An 18,081-nucleotide genomic window follows, 5' to 3' on the forward strand; every position below is an offset into this window, starting at 1 on the left:
GAGAAAAGGGAACCCTCTCACACTGTTGGTGGGAATGTAAATTGGTGCAGCCACGATGGAAAACACTATGGAGATTCCTCAAAAAACTAAAAATAAAATCACCATTGGACCCAGCAGTCCCACTCCTGGGCACCTATCCAGAGGAAGCCATGACTCAAAAAGACACATGTACCTCAGTGTTCACTGCAGCACTACATACAAAAGCCAAGACATGGAACAACCTAAATGTCCATCGACAGAGGAGTGGATCAAGAAGATGTGGTACAAACACACAATGGAATATTACTCAGCCATGACAAGGAATGAAATAATGGCATTTGCAGCAACAAAGATGGACCTAGAAATTATGCTCAGTGAAGTTAGACAGTAACACAAACATCATGTGCTATCACTTATATGTGGAATCTAAAAAAAGGACACAATGAACTTATGTGCAGAACAGAAACTGACCCAGACTTTGAAAAGCTTATGGTTGGTGACCAACGCAGCCAGGCTGGGGGTGAGGGGATGGGCTGGGGTTTGGGATGGAAACGCTGTAAGACTGGGTTGTGATGACAGATGTACAACGATAATAAAATTAATTGCATTTCTTTAAAGAAACTGCCCCCTTCCACTTCCTGCTACACACACATGCGTGCTGTCATTCCTCCTCCCGCCTTTTCCAGGTGTCCCCTTTCTTCTCAGCCTGCAGACTCATTCTGTTTCTTCCTATCCCTCCTCCTGATCCCTAGAAAAATGCAGTTAAGGACCCCACACAACCGAGCGGCTGCCCCTGAGGCCATGCTGGCCACTGTGGGCTTTGTCTGTGACTTCTAGGGATGGTGATTTCCTCCTAACATGTCGAACAACAGAGGTGGGGGGTTGAATGTCCAGATGGGGCTTCTCCTGTGGCACAGTGCGTTAAGGGCCTGGGTCATTGCCTATGGTGCAGGTTCCATCCCCTGATCTGGAACTTCCCCACACTGCAGGTGTGGGAAAAAAAAAAAAGAAAAAAACCATTTGAGGAAAATATTGAACCAGATGGCTTTGTTACTGAATTCTCCCAAGAATTTAAAGACAAATTAACAATGCTTTCCAAATTCTTCCCAAAAAATCAGAAGAAGGACATTTCCTGACTCATCCTATGAAGCCAGCGTTATCCTGGTAACAAAGCCAGACAAAGGCACCAGTATCCTTTATAAGTAGAGACACAAAAATCCTCAACAAAATACTAGCGAAACAAATCTATCAGCATAGATCATATGCCATGATGGAGGAGAATTTATCCCAGAACGCCAGAGGCATCCAACATAAGAAAATCAGTGCAATGCACATTAACAGAATGCAGGGCCAGGGGAAAAAAATGATCATCCCAACTGACGCAGAAGAATCCTCTGCAGAATATCCAACAGAGTTCCCATCGTGGCTCAGCAGAAACGAATCTGACTAGCATCCATGAGGTTGCAGGTTCGATTCCTGGCCTCGCTCAGTGGTTAAGGATCCTGCGTTACCATGAGCTGTAGCGTAGGTCACAGATGCTGCTCGGATCCCGCACTGCTGTGGCTGTGGTGGAGGCCGGCAGCTGCAGCTCCAATTCCGCCCCTAGCCTGGGACCCTCCATGTGCCGTGGGTACGGCCCTAAAAAAGACAAAAGAAAAAAAATCCAACACCTTCCTACTAAGCATCAAAGGGAACTTCCTCAACATAATAAGAGGCATTGAGGAAAAACCCACAGCTCACATCATACTTAGCGGTGAAAGACTTAACGCCTTTCTCCCTGTGACCAGAGCCAGGATGTTCATGTGCAGCACTGCTGTTCAACACTGTATTGCAGGTCCAGCCAAGAAAAGTAATTCAAAGGCTTTGAAATTATCAGGGAATAAGTAAAACTATAATGATCCACAAAAAACTACTGGAGCGAATAAACTCATCCAGCAAAGGTGCAGGTACAGGATTGACATACAAAAGTCATATTTGTTTCTATACCAGCAATGAATCTGAAAAAGAAACTAAGGAAACAAATACCATTTATAATAGCATCCAAAAGAATAAAATACCCAAGAGTAAATTTTATCGAGGAAGTGAGCAACTTGTACACTAAAAAGTATAAAAACATCACTGAGAGAAATCAAAGACCTAAATAAGGTGCCCAGGGGTCTGTCTGTGTCCGTGGATTTGCTGGCTTAACACTGTTAAGATGACAATACTTAACAAGTATCTAGAGTCTACGGAATCTCTATCAAGGAGTTCCCATCGTGGGGCAGTGGAAACGAATCCAACTAAGAACCATAAGGTTGCAGGTTCAATTCCTGGCCTCACTCAGCAGGTTAGGGATCCGGCGTTGCTATGAGCTGTGGTACAGGTTACAGAATCACCTTGGATCCCACGTTGCTGTGGCACAGCCGGCAGCTACAGCTCCGATTCGAACCCTAGCCTGGAACCTCTATATGCCACGGGTGAGGCCCTAAAAAAAAGGCCTCATGAGTTCCCATCATGGCTCGGTGGTTCAACTAGGAACCATGAGGTTACAGGTTCGATCCCTGGCCTTGCTCAATGGGTTAAGGATCGGCGTTGCTGTGAGCTGTGGTGTAGGTCGCAGACGTGGCTCGGATCCCGCGTTACTGTGGCTGTGGTGTAGGCCGGCAGCAACAGCTCCGATTGGACCCCTAGCCTGGGAACCTCCATATGCCGTGGGAGTGGCCCTAGAAAATGCAAAAAGACAAAAATGCAAAAAAAAAAAAGATCTCTATCAAAATTCTAAAATTCCAGTGGCCTTGGGAGTTCCTATTGTGACTCAGCAGGTTAAGAACCTGACTAGGATCCATGAGGATGTGGGTTCGATCCCTGGCCTCACTCAGTGGGTTAAGGATCTTGCGTTGACACATAGGTTGCACGTGCAGGTCAGATGTGGTGTTGCTATGGCTGTGGTGTAGGCCAGCAGATGGCAGCACCAATTCAATCCCTAGCCTGGGACCTTCCACATGCCACAGGTGCAGCCTAAAAAAAGAAAAACCAATGGCGCTTTTTGTAGAAATATAAAGGCCACTTCTCAAATCCATATAGAATTGCAGGGAGCCCCACATAATGAAAACAAGCTTGAAAAGGAAGGTTGAAGGACTCACACTTCCACTTTTGACTCCTATAGTAATCAAAACTGGTAGTGGCGGAGTTCCCGTCATGGCTTAGTGGTTAACAAATCTGACTGGGAACCATGAGGTTGCGGGTTTGGTCCCAGGCCTTGCTCAGTGGGTTAAGGATCCAGCGTTGCCATGAGCTGGATCCTACAGCAGGCTGCAGAGGAGGCTCGGGTCCTGTGTTGCTGTGGCCGTGATGTAGGCTTGGTAGCTATAGCTCCAATTCAACGCCTAGCCTGGGAACCTCCATATGCTGTGTGTGCAGCCCTAGAAAAAGCAAAAAGACAAAACAAAAGAAACTGGTAGTGGCACAGGATGGACATACAGGCCAATACAAGAGAACAGAGCCTAGAGAGAAAGCCTCCCATGCATGGTCAAATGGCCATAGACCAATCAATGGAGAAAGGAGAGTCTTCTCAGATGGTGCTGGGAAATGGATGTGAGCCTAAAGAAGGAGGTTGGCTAACTAAGGAGATGAAAGACATGCTAAGAACTATAAAATATGAACAAAGAAGTTGAAGATGACTCAAAGAAATGGAAAGATATCCCATACTCTTGGACTGGAAGAACTAATATTAAAATGGCCATACTACTCGAGCAATCTACAGATTTAATTTGATCCCTATCAAATTATCCATGACATTTTTCACAAAACTAGAAAAAATAATCCTAAAATTTATATAGACCCACAAAAGACCCAGAATTGCCAGAGCAACACTAAGGAAAAAGAACGAAGTATAAGGCATAATCCTCCCTGACTTCAGACAATACTACAAAGCTACAGTAACCAAAACAGCATGGTAATGGCAAAAAATAGACATATAGATCAACGGAAAAAACAGAATCCAGAAGTAAACCCACATACCAATCTTCAAGGAAGGAGGCAAGAATATACAGTGGGAAAAAGACAGTCTCTTCAGCAAGTGGTGGTGGGAAACGTGTACAGCTACTGTAAACCACACCCTCACACCATACACAAAAATAAACTCAAAATGGTTTAAAGACTTAACAATAAGATACGACACCATAAAACTCTCAGAAGAGGACACAGGCAAAACATTCTCTGACACAAATCATACCTGTGTTTTCTTAGATCAGTTTCCCAAGGCAATAGAAATAAAAGCAAAAATAAACAAATGGGACCTAATCAAACTTACAAGCTTCTGTACAGCAAAGAAAACCATTAACAAAATGAAGAGACAAACTAGTCTGGGAGAAAATGCTGCGACTGACAAGGGCTTTATTTCCAACATACATAAACAGCTCATAGCAATCGAAAAACGGGCAGACCTCAGTAGCTACTTCTCCAAATAAGACAGGCACTTGGAAACATTGCTAATTATTAAAGAAATGGAAATCAAAATTACAATGAGGTGCCACCTCACACCAGTCAGAATGGCCATCATTAAAACGTCTACAAATAAAAAATACTGGAGAGGGTGTGGAGAAAAGGGACCCTCCTGCACTGCTGCTGGGAATGTAAGCTGGTGCAGTCACTACAGAAAACAGTACAGAGGTTCCTCAAAAACCCAAAAATAGGCGTTTCCACTGTGAGGCAACCAGATCAGTGGCAACTTGGGAGTGCTGGGATGCAGGTTCGATCCCCAGCCCAGCACAGCAGGTTAAGGATCTGGCATTGCCATAGCTGCGGCTTAGGTCATAACTGAAACTCGGATCTGATCCCTGGCCCAAGGAGCTCCATATGCCAGGCAACAGCCCAAAAAAAAAGGAAAAAAATAAAAATATAATTGCCTTACGATTTAGCAATCCCACTCCTGGGCATATATCTGGACAAAGCTATAAATCAAAAAGATACATTTCTATATTCATAGCATCATTATTCACAATAGTCAAGACATGGAAACAACCTAAATGTCCTTTGACAGATGAATGGATAAAGACGTGGTATGTACACACACACACACACACACACACACACACACACACAGAGTGGAGTACTATTTGGCCATAAGGAATGAAATGATGCAATCTGCAACAACATGGATAGACGCAGAGATTACATACTAAGTCACGTCAGAAGGAGACAAACGCCACATGATAGCACTTACCTGTGGAATCTCTTGGTTGCACACATCTATGAAACAGAAACGGATTCAAAGACATGGAGAACAGACTCTGGGCTGCCATAAGTGAGAGGGGTCAGGGGAAGGATGGATTGGGAGTCTGGGATTAGTGGATACAAACTAGTACATATAGGATGGAAAAACAAGAAGATTACATATCATTTTTGAAAAATATATATCACTTTAAAGCTGAATCATTTTGCTGTATAGCAGAAATTAACACAACACTGTAAATCAACTATACCTCAATAAAATAATCAAATTTGTAAAACAAATTCTTTTTTTTTTTTTTTTGTCTTTTTGCCATTTCTTGGGCCGCTCTCACGGCATATGGAGGTTCCCAGGCTAGAGGTCAAATTGGAGCTGCAGTCACCCGCCTACACCAGAGCCACAGCAACGCAGGATCTAAGCCGCGTCTGCGACCTATACAACAGCTCACGGCAATGCCGGATCCTTAACCCACAGAGCAAGGCCAGGGATCGGACCCGCAACCTCATGGTTCCTAGTCGGATTGGTTACCCACTGCACCATGACGGGAACTCCGTAAAACAAATTCTTAAAAGAATGAGGTTAGGCCCTCATCTCACACCATATTCAAAAACTTGCTCAAGGAGTTCCAGTTGTGGCACAGCAGAAACAAATCTGACTAGGAACCATGAGGCTGTGGGTTCAATCCCTGGCCTCACTCCATGGGTTAAGGATCCGGCATTGCCTTGAGGTGTGGTGTAGGCTGCAGATGTGGCTCAGATCCTGCGTGGCTGTGGTGTAGGCCAGAAGCTGTAGCTCTGATTCACCCCTTAGCCTGGGAACCTCCATATGCTGCAGGTGTGGCCCTAAAAAGCAAAGAAAAAAACAAAACTTATTCAAAACGGATGAAAGACCTAAACACAACTCTTGAAAGAAACAGGTTGTTCTTCAGAACCGTGGATTTGGCAGTGGATTCTCTGGTGTGACATCAACAGTAAGAGCAACAACAACAAAAGCCCCACATAAACCAGACTTCATCAAATTCAAAACTTTTGTCCATCTAAGTAAGGACACCATCAAGGATCTGGCATTGCCACAGCTGTGGCACAGGCCACAACTGTGGCATGGGTTTGATCCCTGGTCCAGGAACTTCCACATGCTGAGGGTGCAGCCAAAAATAAAGAAAGAAAGACACTACCAACGTGGAGAAATGACCAGAAGAAAATTCTTACAAGTCATGTATCTCCTAAGACTCTAGTATCTAGAATACATAAAGAACTCTTAAAACTAAGCAACAAAAATACAAACACCCCAGTTCGAAATGATCTGAGTGGACATTTCTCCAAGGAAGACATACAAATGGCCAACAAGCAAGCATATAAGAAGATGCTCAAAATTCTTAATCATGGAAATGCCCACAAAAACCACAGTGAGATGCCACTTCACAGCCACCAGGAAGGCTACTAATTTTTTTAATAGAAAAAAAGTGTTGGCAAGCACTTAGAGAAATCGGAATCTTTGTACACTGTAACAGGTAATGCAGAATGGTGTGGCTGCTATGGTAAAATCTAGCAGCAACTCACAGAGTTCAATGTCGTATCAATTACCATGTGATCTGGCATTCTGTTTCTGGGAATCCATCTAAAAGAACTAAAATCAGAGACTCCACAGACACCTGCACACCACGGTCACAGCGTTACAGACACTTGTATGCCACGGTCACAGCATTATTCCTCACATTAGCCAAAAGGTGGAAAACCATAGATGCCTACCCAAGATAAATGGACAGACAAAACATACAAGGGAATATTATTCAGCCACAAAAAAAGAGTAACAGCACACACTACACTGTGGATAAATCTCGAAAACATTAAGCCCAGTAAAATCAGTCAGATACAAAAAGCCTCCTAGAGGAGTTCCCGTCGTGGCGCAGTGGTTAACAAATCCGACTGGGAACCATGATGTTGCGGGTTCGATCCCTGGACCTGCTCAGTGGGTTAAGGATCCAGCGTTGCCGTGAACTGTGGTGTAGGTCGCAGACTCGGCTTGGATCCTGCATTGCTGTGGCTGTGGTGTAGGCCAGTGGCTACAGCTCCGATTGGACCCCTGGCCTGGGAACCTCCATATGCTGCGGGTGCGGCCCTAGAAAAGGCAAAAAGACAGAAAAAAAGAAGCCTCCTAGAACAGGTCAATGGAACAATACAGAAAGCCCACTAGTGGCTGCCGGAGGCGGAGGGGAGAGGAGAATGGGGCTGATCACTAACAATGGAGTGTTCTCTTTTGAGGTAATAAAATGTTTTGGAACCAGACAGAGGTGACGATGGTACAACACTAATATGCCAAATGTCAGTTTGCTCACTGTAAAAAAATTGTTTTTCATGTTAATTTCATCTCAATGCAAAAAAAATACCCCCCCCCCAAAAGTCTAAGTGTCCTGAGACCTGGACCTCCCGCCCCAGGGGCTGGAAGATACCTGAGGCCCAGATCTGCGCAAGCAGTCAGGTGACACAGATCAAGGCTTGGTCGAGGCCTCAGGCTGGGTTCACTTAAGGCGGAAGGAAACAGGAGGCAGAGATTAGCCACGGGGTGGAGGCATCACTGAGCACGAGTCCTGCGTCCTACTTCCCGCCAGACCACCTCGGGCCCATCTCGCACCATAAACTGAGGCTCCTTGTTGGTCCTAACGCAGGCGACCCTGCCGTGCTGCCTTCACACATACTTTGTTCTTTACAAATGACGCAGCCCTGCATCCAGCAAGTGCGTCGGCACGACTGGGCAGCACCCTCTGCTCACTTTAGGTCTCCAGGCCACATGGCATTCATTAAAAACTGAAAAAAATGGAAACACTGCATTTTTATGGTATTGGGTGATCAGTGATTTTTTATATCACTACTGTAATTGTTCTGGGCACCAGGAACTATACCCATAAGACTACGAACTTGGGCCTTCCCCTGGTGGCTCAGCGGTAATGAACCCGATTAGTATCCATGAGGACATGGGTTCAATCCCTGGCCTTGCTGAGTGAGTTAAGGATCTCGCATGGCCATGACCTTTGGTGTAGGTCGCAGATGCAGCTCAGATCTGGCATGGCTGTGGCTGTGGCTGTGGCTGTGGTGTGGGCCGGCAGGTGTAGTTCCAATTCGACCCCTAGCTGGGAACCTCCATGTGCCGCAGGTACGGCTATAAAAAAGCACAAACGTAATGGAAAATCATGTGAGTTCTTTTTTTGTTGTTGTTGTTGTTGTTGTTGTTGTTGCTGCTATTTCTTGGGCCGCTCCCGCGGCATATGGAGGTTCCCAGGCTAGGGGTTGAATCGGAGCTGTTGCCACCGGCCTACGCCAGAGCCACAGCCACGCGGGATCCGAGCCGCGTCTGCAATCTACACCACAGCTCACGGCAACGCCGGATCGTTAACCCACTGAGCAAGGGCAGGGACCGAACCCGCAACCTCATGGTTCCTAGTCGGATTCGTTAACCACTGTGCCACGACGGGAACTCCAAAGAAAACCGTATGAGTTCTAACTGCTCCAGAGACCAGCCATGCCCCCGCTTCTCTTCAGGGCTCCCTATTCCCTGAGACAAAACAATACTGGTGTTGGGCCAATTAAGAATGCTGCACCGGCCTCTTAAGTGTTCACGTAAAAGGAAGAATTGCACATCTCTCTCTTTAAATCAAAAGCTAAATAAAAATGATTAAATTTCATGTTGAAAGTCAGGACAGGCCAAAAGCTAGTTATCTTGCACCAAACAGCTAAGCTGTGAGGGAAATTAAAAGCTTCCCCTGTGGCACAACCGGATCTGCGGCGGCCCTGGAGCACAGAACGCGGGGTGGACCCCGGCCCAGCACGTTGGCTTAAAGGATCCAGGGTTGCCACACGTTCAGCGTAGGTCTCAACTGCGGCTCAGATCTGATCCCTGACCCAGGAACTCCACAGGCCTCTGGGCAGCCAAAAAATAATAATAATAAATTAAAAATGAAAGTGCTGCTCCAATGAACGCACAAACGATAAGAACATGAAACAGCCTCACTGCTGACATGCAGAACGTTTTAGTGGCCTGGGCTGAAGGTTGTCCGCTCCAGTTCTGACGCTCGCCACCTACCTCTACAGCGATAAAGTCATGTGCTGCTGAAGCGGCTAAGCTTCAACTCACCTAAAAGGAGGTGGGGGTGAGGTCAGGAGTGAGGCCTCTGCGCCGGAGAAAACCGGCCGAAGGGGTCTTCAGAGCGTCGGATGCTTCCACGAGAAGACTTCGTGGCCCCAGTGCTTGCATCTCCTTGTCTGGAAAAGCAGTGAAATGCCCAATGGTAGCATCTGCTCCCTGTGACCAACAGTGACTTTCCCGAGACCAGCAGCAAGCCCCTGCCAAAATGGGTGCCTGACCGCACGCACCCTCACCAGAATCCTCCGTGTATTCACCCCACCCCTGAACTCTCTGGGGCATTTTCTCAGAGCCATCAGAACGGCTGTCTCTCGGGCTTTAGTCCTCATTTTGCCCCAAATAAAACTTAACTCACGGCTCTCACGCTGCGCCTTTTTCAGGTGGCAGTTTTGACGACCTCGAAGGGGCCCATGGCAGACGTCTCTCCTTCGCCTGAACTTTACAAGGAATCAGAGCCTGGGTAACAGCAGGAGCCCCTTGCACCTTCCCACCTCACTGGGGGGTCGAAACAAATTTGGGTGTGTCCTTCTTGTTTCTCAGATTTCCTGTGTTGGTTTATGATCCCGAGTTTACCAGGCACCTAGTGTCCCAGTTAAAAGGTACCGGGCAGGGGGCCTAGTTGAAAGACACCAGGAAAATACCCACAGAGGTGACAGACATTGGGGCGGGGGAAGCTGGCTGGAAGATGCTGATGGGTAATGCCCACACAGTCAAAAGGCGCTGGGGTGGCGGCTGGCTGAGGGGGACCAGGGTTTGCTCAGTTGAAGGAGGCTGATTGGCCTGGGCTGAGGGGTCAGGTAAGAGACTGATCTGATGCTTTGCCTCAATTTGGCTGCCTGAATAGAATCTGTTGGGATAAAAGTGAAGACAGCACATGAGAGCTTCTGCTCCCAAGAAAAAGAACAAGACCCTCCTGGTCAGTTACAGCTTTCGCAGGCAACCTCGAAATTACAGGAATGGTGGAGGCAGAGGACTCATACCCTGCAGTGTCTCCAAGGGAAACCCACTCATCAGAGAAGGACTTGCTCATCCAGGGGGTCACTCCTAAGAACTGATCCGTCAGTAATCTGAGCACCCACAGTGATCTCAGATCACCCAAGGGAGAAACCGAGCCACGTGAGAGGGCGGACGACGAGGCTGACACCCGGAGTGGAGCCCACAAGCAACACGCTGCTCACCACAGTTTCATTAGCAAATGTTTACCCCCAGTAGAGTCAGCTTAAAACAGGAAAGAGAGTCTCTCAAACACACAGGAGGATCACAAAACTAACCTCCAACACACACCCCAGCCAGATTCATGTACGCTACTTCAGGCGCGCCTATTTCCAAGCACCTACCTAATTATATGAAGAGATCTCCACTTAAAATGGCCAAATTGGGGTTCTCTGGATATCCCAAAATTGATATTTCTGCACAAACAGAAAAAGCTGGCCAAAAGATCAAACAGACCAAATGCAATTCTTACTTTAATTGGGATTTAGACACCTCTAAAAGAGGAACTGATAGAGCACCTTCTTTGCAGGAAACAACAAGCAACTGCTGAAACTGTCAGAACGTGAAAGAGCCGCTGCGCTGGCACTGCCTTCCCTCGGCACCTCCTCTGCCACCTCAGCTGCCTGGCATGGACACTACCTCTTTTTCTCTTCTGACTCTTCCACCTCCTGCTCCCTCTTCCCCAGTAAAGAAGGATAAAAAAAATCAGAAGTGATTACAGCTCCCTCCGAGGAGAAACCTATTGCAGACAGGGCTGAACTCTGCCCAAGCAGAACTCAGGGCCTTAGATAAGGAGTTGCCTGATCAAAGTTAGGATCCACTGGGATCTGCTAAGGAATCTGAGTTAACCGTCTGTTTGTACAAGCCCAGGTTTTCAGATCTGTGTCAGTTAATACAGCTATTAGTGGCATTCCTGCTATATAGCACCATGGATTAAGGATCTGGCATTGCCACAGCTAGTTGACGAATCCTAGTCGGGTTCGTTAACCACTGAGCCACAAAGGAAATTCCTCCTGAATCATTCTCTAACCACCAAGACGGTCCTTTCCTGAACTCCGACTCCTTAGAAGGCTCAGATGAGGGTTTCGCTACTCCAGTCAAAAGACAATCTAGGTTGGTCCATGTTACACACAAACCCCTGTTACACTGGCTGACCAACTTTTCAAAACCATTAAAAAGAACGAAAAAGGGACATCTACAAAACTTACGAAACTTCAGGAGTTCCTGCTGTGGTGCAGCAGAAATGAATCTGATTAGTGTCCATGAGGATGAGGGTTCAACCCCTGGCCTCGCTCGGTGGATCATGGATCCGCTGTTGCTCTGAGCTGTGGTGCAGGTCGCAGAGGTGGCTCGGATCCTGCGTTGCTGTGGCTGTGGCGCAGGCCAGCAGCCGAAGCTCCGATTCACCTCCTAGCCTGGGAATCTCCACATGCCGAGGGTGCGGCCCTTAAAAGCAAAAAAGAAAAAAATATTATGAACCTTCAACTGCACCAATTAAGCACTCAGTGCCAGTCCAAGATTAACTGCCACCCTACCCGGTTCACTCCACAACTGGTAGAGAAACCTAAAGTCTGCTTTTTACTGCAGAAAACCAGGGTATCAGAAACTGAACTGTAAGTTATGAAGGAGAAACCTAAAAGGAAAACTGGATTTTAGGCCGGAATTTCGAGTTAAATAGGAACAGGGCTGCTCTGAGGGAACATGGGGAGTCTCTCCCCTTCTCCTCTCTGACACCCTGGGAGAGGCAGAAATGATTACACAAGAAGAAACAATCAGAAGTCAAATCGGGAGTTGCTGTGATGGCGCAGCAGAAACGAGTCCGACTAGGAACCACGAGGTTGTGGGTTCGATCCCTGGCCTCACTCAGTGGGTTAAGGATCTGGCCCTGCTGTGAGCTGTGGTGTAGGCCAGTAGCTGCAGCTCCGATTCAACCCCTTGCCTGGGAACCAGCATATGCCGCGGGTGCAGCCCTAAAAGGACAAAAGACAAAAAAAAAAAAAAAAGAAAAACCCAAGTCAATAGAGGGGCCACCTTTAAAGGCTCCCTCCCTCGGAGTGACACCTCAGTGCAGGTGGTAGGGGCTTCTGACGTGCCTGGTAAGGCTCTTAAATTGGTCCCTTTAGGATTCGACTGAGGGGAACTTAAAAGGAAGATGCTACTTTTCCCCTTCACCTGACAGGCAGAGACCGATGAGAAGCGATAAAGTCCATATTTCCTTTATTCCTAAAGGAGAAACATTCCTAGATTTAAAGGATCAATCAGACTTTGTCCATCATATACTCTTTTTTGCTTTTTAGGGCCGCATATGTGGCATATGGAAGTTCCCAGGCCAGGGGTCTAATTGGAGCTCCAGCTGCAGCCACAGCCACACAGGATCCGAGACACGTCTGTGACCGACAGCGCAGCTCATGGCAACGCCAGATCCTTCACCCACTAAGCAAGGCCAGGATCAAACCCACGTCCTCACGGATTCTAGTCAGATTCGTTTCTTCGGCACCACAATGGGAACTCCCTCCATCACATACTCTGACGAGAAAGACACTGAACAAGACGAATTGCTAGGCTTCGTACCTAAAGAATTATGGGCATGTGATTCTACTGACACTGGAAGCTACACTCTGCCCCCGTTAAAGCCACTGCAGATGGGAATAAGCCCCTACCCCAGCAGCCGTCAATACCCTTAGGGCAGGAGGCCACAGAAGGAGTTTGTATCAAGAGGCCACAGTGCTCGCTTCGGCAGCACATACACTAAAACCGGAACGATGCAGAGAAGATTAGCTTGGCCCCTGCGCACAGATGACACGCAAATCCGTGAAGCGCTCCATATTTTTAATGTCCATCGACAGAGGAGTGGATCCAGACGATGTGGTCCATATACACGATGGAATATGACTCAGCCATTAAAAGGAACGAAATACCCACATTTTTAGCAACACAGATGGACCTAGAAATTACCATGCTAAGTGAAGTCAGCCATACAGTGAGACACGAACATCCAATGCTTTCACTGACCTGTGGAATCTGAAAACAGGACAGACTGAACTTCTTTGCAGAACAGATGCTGACTCACAGACATTGAAAAACTTATGGTCTCCGGAGGAGACAGTTTGGGGGGTGGGGGGATGTGCTTGGGCCGTGGGATGGAAATCCTATGAAATCGGATTGTTATGATCATCATACAACTACAGATGTGATAAATTCATTTGAGTAATTTTAAAAAAATTTTTAAAAAGAGGCCACAGAAGGAGTTTCTGTCGAGAAAGGGCTTATGGCGCCTTGCACCGGCTGTGCAGCGCTGCCATGTCCGACCACACAAGACACAGTCAGCAAGCGCCTCTCACTGTCTGTTTCCCCCTCTGTGGAGGCCGTACTAGACTCTCAGCACAGCAGTCTTCGACTGGATGAAGCGCCCTTGAAACGACCTGGCTCTCACCGGATGCAGCCCTTCCCAGATGCGACAGACTTCATCCAGTCCCCTTGCGACCAGAGGACTCAGACATCCATGACGAAAAACAGGACTGGACTGGAGTTCCCGCTGTGGCGCAGCAGAAACGAATCTGACCAGTGTCTATGAAGATGCGGGTTCGATCCCTGGCCTCGCTCAGTGGGTTGGGGATCTGGTGTTGCTGTGAGATAGACATAGATCACAGATGCGGCTCAAATCTGGTGTGGCTGTGGCACAGGGGAGCTGCTGTGGCTCCGATTTGACCCCTAGCCTGCAAACCTCCGAATGCGGCCAGTGTGGCCCTAAAAAGAAGAAGGAAAAAAAAAAAAAAAGACTGTCTTGTTTTAACGGACAATCTTTTATCTCCCAGGACTGATCTCCAAGAAAGCGCTACAGCAAATTCTGATTTAATATCATTCACTGACGGTTCGTATCTGCAAGGACCCAGGGAACGACCCGGCTGATGGTGCTGTTGTTTCTCCAGCGTCAGTGCTTGAGGGCAGTCCTCACCCAAAGTCTCTCCTGCCCAACAGGCTGAACTACGAGCACGAACAGGAGTCTGCCAGGCTGAGAGCTGCTGTGGGTAAACAGTAGTGTGGGAGCCTTCCGGCACTGCCGCGCCAAGGTTTATCCTAGATGCACCACGTGTCTGAAACAGAACCCAGGAAAGCCCTTCCGCAGTTATCAGGAAGGCGCTCCTTTACCTGCACGCCCTTTGAAACGTGGCAGATTGATTTTATCCAGATGCCCCCTCTCGGGGGTCCCAGCAGGCACTCGCCACGATGTCCGCGTCTCCACCTGGGAGGCAGAAGAGCCATGGCACAGTCGGCAGGCGAGCTGCTTTTAGGGAAGGTCATTCCCCTTTGGGGAGTCCCTGCAGAAAGACCTGGTGAGAGGGAGGTCTATTTTACGGGACAAGTTATCAAGGAAACTTGTAAAATTGGGCCACTTAGGCAGTGCTTTCATTGTGCGTGTCACCCACACCCCCACAGTGCTCTGGGTCACAGAACCACAGAAACCCAACTTCTTTTTTTTTTTTTTTTTTTTTTTTTGTCTTTTTTGCCTTTTTTTTTTGTTGTTGTTGTTGTTGCTGTTGTTATTGTTGCTATTTCTTGGGCCGCTCCCACGGCATATGGAGGTTCCCAGGCTAGGGGTTGAATCAGAGCTGTAGCCACCGGCCTACGCCAGAGCCACAGCAACGCGGGATCCGAGCCGTGTCTGCAACCTACACCACAGCTCACGGCAACGCCGGATCGTTAACCCACTGAGCAAGGACAGGGATCGAACCCGCAACCTCATGGTTCCTAGTCGGATTCGTTAACCACTGCGCCACGACGGGAACTCCAGAAACCCAACTTCTAAACCCGTGGCGCCTGTGGCCCCCCCCGGCCCAAGGCGCCTCCGCTGGTCTTCCTCAGGCTGACGTCCACCCTCTGGGGAAACACTGTTTGTCTCCCTTGAAGTTATCACAGGGAGGCTGGTAAGACGGAATGAAGGATTTATGAACCTATCTTATAGGCACATATGCTTCTTCCAGCTGCACCCTCGGCATATGCACGTTCCCGGGCCAGGGACAGAATCTGAGCTGCAGCTGAGACCTAAGCCACAGCTGTGACAAAGCTGGACCCTTAACCACTGCTCCACCGTGGGTCATTTTGTTTTTTGTTTTGTTTTGCTTTGTTTTTTCTACAATATCTTATTTATTAGTTTATTTTAGGGCCACGCTTGTGGCAAATGGAAGTTCCCTGGCAAGGGGTTGAATCGGAGCTGCAGTTGCCGACCCGCACCACAGCCACAGCACGCTGGATTCTTAACCCCACAGTGGGTTATTATATATTATTATTAAAAGGGGACGTGTTACATTGTTGTACATAACGAGCTTCCAAAAGGACATTCTAGGAGTTCCCTGACGGCCTGGTGGTTAAGGACGCGGCATCGTCACTGCTGTGGTTCGGTTTACCGCTGCGGCTCAAGTTTGCTCCCTGGCCCAGGGAACTTCCACATGCCATAGATGGGACCAAAAAATATACTACGTCTTAAAAATAAATAAACAAAAGGACACGCTAAGCTTGCTTCTGCAGCTCCCCACAGTAAGCTGATCACGGGCAGGTGTCCCAGGCCCTGAGCTGGCTCGAGCGCAGCAGAAGGAGGGGCTGGCATTTGGCTTTGCATTTCCCACCTGGGCCAGACTGGTCTACGGAGGAGACGACGGGCCTCAAACTCGTCTCGAAACAACACGCCAACAGAAGAGAAATACACTCAAACCAGGACGAGAGGACGACATCGGACACAGACAGCTGGCCCAAGACGCCGGGCCTGGCCTGCACCGCCAGGTACGGTGGGTCCTTGGCTCCTCGGGCCTTTGCATGTGATCAGATGTTGTTCCGTCGTGGACGTGATCCTGTGCCCGTTTTAAAGATCAATCCAACTGCAGGCTTTGTGGCCAACTACCTATGTCTCATACTTCTAGATGATACCTTGGCAGATTTCTCCTCTCCAAGGCTCTGACTGGACAGCCCCTAGGATTTGTTTTGGTCTCTTTAGGGCCACACCCACAGCACATGTAAGTTCCCAAGCTAGAGGCTGAATCAGAGCTGTAGACACTGACCTACACCACAGCCGCAGGAAGACCAGATCCAAGCTGCGTGTGTAACCTACACCAAAGCTCACAGCAAAACTGGATCCTTAGCCCACTGAGCAAGGCCAAGGAGAGAACCCTCCGCCTCTTGTTCATAGTGGGGTACGTTACCCCCGAGCCACGACAGGAACTCCAGTAAATTTATTTTAGAAGATGTTTCAGTCCTGTTCAGGCCACTCTTGATCTTACCGTGGGGGCCCCCCCTCACGTGGCCGATTAGTACCAGCTGCTCTGACCCTGGCCATGGCCAGCAATGTTCCTACACACTCGCGCAAGCTCGACCCCAACAATGCGCTGAGTCTCAGTCAAAATTACGCGCTCCCATTTATTAGACGGAACCTGAACAATTATGGGACGGATCTGTGGTTAACACCAGGCTATGGTCTTTAAAATTTAAAGGCTCCCTTATGGTGGGAACAATGAAATGACGTGAAGGATAATTAGCCGAGTAGGGTCAGGAACAAGGCTGGCCGCCTACTTCTAGATGATACCTTGGCAGATTTCTCCTCTCCAAGGCTCTGACAGGGAACAGAGACTGGCCTGGGACAGACTGGGTCAGGTGACCAGAGGGTCACCGTGTCGCACCCAACAGACATCCGCAGATCTGTGGTCCTGACAAACGGCTCCCACTGGGAGGGACAGGAGGATGCACCTGAGAACCCCCTTGGACTCGAGGTCATGGATGTAGCCGTTCAGAGGCGCATACTCACCGCTGCGATGAGCCTGACGGTCGAGAGACCTGTATTCTGCTGCTCCGACCATTTGGCAGCTACTTCTGTCCCTTCAGAAGGAGGAGAGGATATAATCAGCCCTATCTAAGCCTTAAAAATGTACCCAAGAGGCGCTTTTCTTATCCTTTTCTTTTTGGCCGCCCCGCAGCATACGGAGTTCCAGGCCAGGGATCAGATCTGAGCCGCCACGTATGACCTAAGCCATAAGCTGGCCACGCCAGATTCTGAGCCCGCTGTGCTGGGCCGGGAATTGAACCTGAGTCCCAGGGCTCCCAAGACGTCAGCCATCCCGTTGCACCATAGCGGGAACTCAACAGGCTTTAAATAGGAGTCACCAGTCGATGAGCCCACAGAATTCTGAGGCCTCTGTGGTGAGGAGCGTGGTGCCCAAAGCCACGTGGGCGTCTCAGTGAGGCACCTGTGCCGGTTCACACCTGAGTCGTCCGACACGACAGCTGCGATGAAGCACAGGGAGAAGCAGCTTTCTGCCCTAAGTGCCCCACTCCCTGGTCTGGACAACTCGTCAAGAAACAGCTGGGCTTAAATACTTGCCTCTAATTCTATGAATGCCATGAGCTGCACTATTTGTACTTTGCCGGCCTGACCAAATGTGGGACTGGGCCTCTGACAAAAATAACGGTGACTAGGTGACCCGAAGCGGCTGACCAGACGGACGGTTCCACACGTGATCGACAGCTCCAACAGGGCAGCTCTAGACGCGGGAGAGGAAACGAGAGGGAATCCTGCTTCCGGGTCGGTGGCAGGTGAGGAAGGCAGGTGGCCCAGAGACCCCCGGCCGCTGTAACGGGGCCCAGGGCAGTGAGGGCCCACGGAGCGGCCTGTCCCTGACATCCTCGCCCGACCCGGGCAGGAGCCCTCCTGGCACCATGGGCCGAAATGGCCATGCAATACCTCCCAAACCATGGTCGAATTTATGGCCAAGAGGGGC

General features: G+C 48.7%; 1 long non-coding RNA gene across 5 annotated transcripts in view; it reads right to left on the reverse strand.

Moving 5' to 3' along the window:
* Positions 1 to 17,678, reverse strand: part of LOC106509720 — a 29,211-nt gene extending 11,533 nt beyond the window's left edge. For 2 of the 5 annotated variants that reach the window (XR_002342457.1, XR_001307522.2), the window contains exons 1-4: positions 17,389 to 17,678; positions 17,112 to 17,182; positions 14,468 to 14,649; positions 9,317 to 9,444 (exon numbers count right to left, since the gene is read on the reverse strand). This is a non-coding gene — a long non-coding RNA (uncharacterized LOC106509720). Of the gene's footprint in view, positions 1 to 9,316; positions 9,445 to 9,680; positions 11,765 to 14,467; positions 14,650 to 17,111; positions 17,183 to 17,388 lie in introns of all 5 variants that reach the window. The other 3 variants (XR_002342458.1, XR_002342459.1, XR_002342460.1) reach the window with 3 other exon arrangements.

The sequence above is a fragment of the Sus scrofa genome, chromosome 3 (genome assembly GCF_000003025.6).
Source record: "Sus scrofa isolate TJ Tabasco breed Duroc chromosome 3, Sscrofa11.1, whole genome shotgun sequence".
In the NCBI taxonomy this organism is placed as follows: Eukaryota; Metazoa; Chordata; class Mammalia; order Artiodactyla; family Suidae; genus Sus; species Sus scrofa.